At 45.2% G+C, this 4,046-nt stretch overlaps 1 pseudogene; it reads right to left on the reverse strand.

Annotated features, from left to right (window-relative positions):
* Nucleotides 1-1,088: 1,088 nt before the first annotated feature.
* On the reverse strand, nt 1,089-3,030 carry LOC149459274 (uncharacterized; annotated as a pseudogene).
* Nucleotides 3,031-4,046: the final 1,016 nt, after the last annotated feature.

The raw sequence follows: 4,046 nt of genomic DNA on the forward strand, positions 1-4,046 counted from the left end.
CATTTCCCTTGTTTTTGCCCCAAGGGATGACAAATAGATTAGACAAATCCCTGAAGGATGCTGTAGCCTGAAGATAACACCTTAACACACTGGCAATGTTGAGCTCATGGAGGGTACCCGATTCAGGGTCTGAAAAGGTTGGCAGTACCCATGGTTCTGAAAGATTGGAAAACGAAGAGACCTTTGGAAGTTCTGAGTTCCACCCTGTCTGGGTAGAACTTCAAGCCCCAAGGCTTGAAGTTCTGACACTCTTTTACCAGATGATACTGCTATTAGAAAGGCCATTTTTAGAGTCAGATTCCACAAAGAGGCTGATTCGGACAGAGAAAAGGGTTGAATGGATAAAGCCTCTAGAACTACAGACAGATCCCAGGTGAGAAAGGCTCTTTTCATGGGTGGACGTATCTTCTTAATGCCTTTGAATAATTAGAGCACAAGTGAATCTTCGGCCCACTTGTCTGTTGCCGCCGAGATCGCTTCCACCTACACCTTTAGTGTGCTTAGACCTAAACCTAGGTTCAGGCCTGCCTGGAGGAAGTCCAAAAGCTGAGAAGTGGAGGGAAGATCTGGATTGAAGTTCCTGCTATCTGAAAAGGCTTTAAATGTGTTCTAAACCTTGTCATACCTATTAATTGTAGAGGGTTTTCTGGCTTTGAGTAGAGGCAAAATAACCTCCGAAGAACATCCTAGGGCCTGGAACCTCTGCCTTTCAATAACCATATGTGAAGATTCAATTTTTGAGGATTCAGAAGTGTGTGTTGATCCTGACAGAGAAGAAAAGGTATGAGTGGGATTTTTATTGGCGAGCAAACACTGAGAGACACCTCTACAGGAAACCATGGACGTCTCGGCCAGTACAATAGGACTGCTATCACTGTTCTGTCTTCCCGTCAGAAGTCTCGAAAAGAACTTTGAGATAAGAGGTCGGGGGGGGAGAATGCATAGGCCAGATTGCATGCACACAGACTCAAGAGGGCAACTATTGCTTCTGCCTGGGGGTGAGGCAGGCGTGAAATGAACTTCGGCACCTTGGAATTGTCTGCAGTGGCAAAGAGATCCAGATCGGGAAGACCCCATAGATTTACAATCTAATCTAGTACTTTGGGATGCAGAGACCATTGGTTGGCATCCACAAACTTTCGGGACAAAAGGTCCGCCTTTGTATTTAGGTGGCCTGGCAGATAGACTGCGGTTAGATCCATTAAATTTCTTTCTGTACAAAGGATGATGGGTTCCACATCTCTCAATAAGGACCTTCTGTGGGTCCTCCCTGACGCTGAATGTATGAAACTGCCACCCTGTTGTCCATTCAGAGAAGGACTGGCTAGCATTTAATTTGAAACTCCAGGGCTATCAGAGCGAGAAAAGCTGCTCGAATTTCCAGAATATTTGAGATGATTATTTTTGCATGAAAAGCCCATCTTCCTTGAACTGACACCTGGTCGCAGTGTGCCCCCCAGCCAATTGCACTGGCATCTGTGGTAACTATGGTCCAGGAGAGATATTCCAATGGACGCAATCTTGTAAGCATTTCTCTCTTCATCCACCACTGTAGTCCCCTGTGCATTAAACTTGTCAAACGTATGAGCTGGGATAGGTACAGTTTGTTCCACTGTCTTAGAAACTCTAATTGAAAGTGCCTCAGGTGCCAGTAGGCCCATGGAACTATTGGGATATATGCTGACATCACCCCTATCAGACTCAGGCAGCTTGAGGCTGTCAGATGGGATTGTGTCCATACTTTTTTCATCTTCCAAATGATGGCTGTCATTTTCTGAGGGGGAAGGGTGTATAGATTAATAATATGCTGTGTTGGGATAAGTTGACTTTTTGTTTGATTTATCACCCATCCGAATTCTGACAGTGTGGAAATCAGAACTTCCTTGTGTTCTGTTAATTGGGCTAGATTCTTTGCTAGTAGTAGGACATCATCCAGGTAGTGGGGCTAGGACTGCCATCAGCACTTTTGTGAAGACTCTGGGAGAAGTACATAGACCGAAGGGCAAACTCTGGAATTGCAGATGAATCTGGTCAACTGCAAACCTCAGATATTTCTGACATGGTGGGAGTATGGGTATATGTAAGTAAGCATCTTAAAGGTCCACTGACAGCATCTAATCCCTGGGCTGAACGGCTTGTATAATAATCTGCAGCAATTCCAGCTTGAAGCTTTCCAAGAATATGTAGTGGTTTAATATCTTGAGGTCTATTATGGGTTGCCAACAGCCATTCCTTTTGGTTACTAGAAATAGGTTGGAGTAAAAACCTGAAAACATCTTTGATGGAGGAATGGGTATTACCGCCTGCTGTGCCTGTAGGGAATCCAGAAACTGCAGAAGTGCCTCTCTCTTCTGTGGAGACTCTGGTATTCTCGTGGGGGGTGAAGACATCGCGAAGTGGCCAGCCTGAGAAAGCCCAGAAGTGTCCGAACTGGACTGTCGAGACTGCCCAGGGATCCTGGCAGCTTTGTATCCAAACCTTGGCAAAATGTCTCAGTCTAGCTCCCACTGGGATCGCCTGGGCTGGCCTGGCATCAAAAGGACTTGGCGATGTCCTGAAGGTTAGGCAGAGCCTTTTGTTTGTGGGTCCTCAAAAAGGTGATTGTGTGCTTCTCCAGGCCTTCCTTGAGTCTCTGCCTTGTCTGAACTGCCTGTAATCTCTGCCCCTGAACTGCTGAGATCTTGAAGTAAATCCCCTGGTGAGTCTAGGTCTTCTGTCTTGGGGCAACAGGCCTGATTTTCCTCTGGTAACATGGGAAATGGCCCTTTCCAGTCTCTCTCCAAACAGTGATTTACCATCAAAAGGGATTTTACACCAATTTTGTGTTGACGCGATGTTGGCCGCCCAAGGCTTCAACCATAAGGCCTGCCTTGCCATTACGGCATGCAACATTGATCTTGCAGAAGATCTTATTGCATCGTTAGCTGCTTCACCAATGAAGTCAGCTGAGAGCTTGAGCTCATCCAAGGCCTTGACTATGTCTTCCTTGGGAACTCCCTGCTGGATAGCCCCCCTATGTTGTCCGTCCATACTCGCAAAGCATTGGAGACATTTAATAGGTCCTCTTTAGGTCAAGATCCATTCATCTAGGGGATCTTTAAATGAGGTTGAGTCATCCATAGGCAATGTTTTGTTTTTTGCTAAACGGACCACCGCTGCATCCACAACCGGTGGTCCATCCAATGTTTTGGAGTCTGCTTCCGAAAGCGGATATAGCTTGCCCAGGCAATTGAAAAATCTTTTCTCTGTTCTCTTCCATTCCCCTTCTATGATGTCCCTGATTTCATCCATCAGAGGATTCATTTTTTAAGAAATGGGAAGTAACTCTTTGATTTCCTTGTTGGGGAATCAGCTTCTTCCCAACCAATGGCAAGCTCTACTGCCTGGACATAAGGCTGAACCAGGGAAAAGCTAAAGTCTGAAGGATCTGATTAATCCGAGGAATCTTTTTCTCCAGATTGTTTCGATGGCAGGTCTGCTATTGGGTGAGAGGGTTCGCCTGAGGATGGGCATGGTAGTAACGCATTTGATGCCTTCTCTTGAAGAAAATGTGATGATAGCTGTGACAGATTAGCTGCTACAAGTTCTGCGAGTGAATCTTTGACCTCTTTTTTAGAAGGTCCGCAACCTGCTGGCTCTCTGCACCTCTTTCCACTGCATAATCCCTGAAGCAGTTTCTGAAGACTAGCTTGCCCAGTAGAGAGGTGGCTTCACATGCCTGGCATTTTTGAGGCCTAGGGCTTGGGGAACATGAGGATTATTGTCTTTTGGCAGAAGAACGAGCCCCAGCCGAATGGTATCTGGACCTGGAAGAACGAGCTTGGCTCTGGCTGCCCTCAGATTCCTCATGGCACCTGGATGTCCTCTTTTTTTTTATTTGTTGCTCTGTAAACAAAAAAAGACAGAACATTTTGAAAAAAACAATATTTGTTAATTTTGGTTATAAAAAATATATAGTAAACTCAAAGTTAGTGATAAATTTAGACCAAAATGTATTCTGCTACATGTCTCTGGTAAACAAAATTTCAATAAGAGTATATTAATTG

This window comes from Staurois parvus, unplaced genomic scaffold (assembly GCF_062004578.1).
Source record: "Staurois parvus isolate SC_StPar_1 unplaced genomic scaffold, SC_StPar_1.0 ptg000264l, whole genome shotgun sequence".
NCBI lineage: Eukaryota > Metazoa > Chordata > Amphibia > Anura > Ranidae > Staurois > Staurois parvus.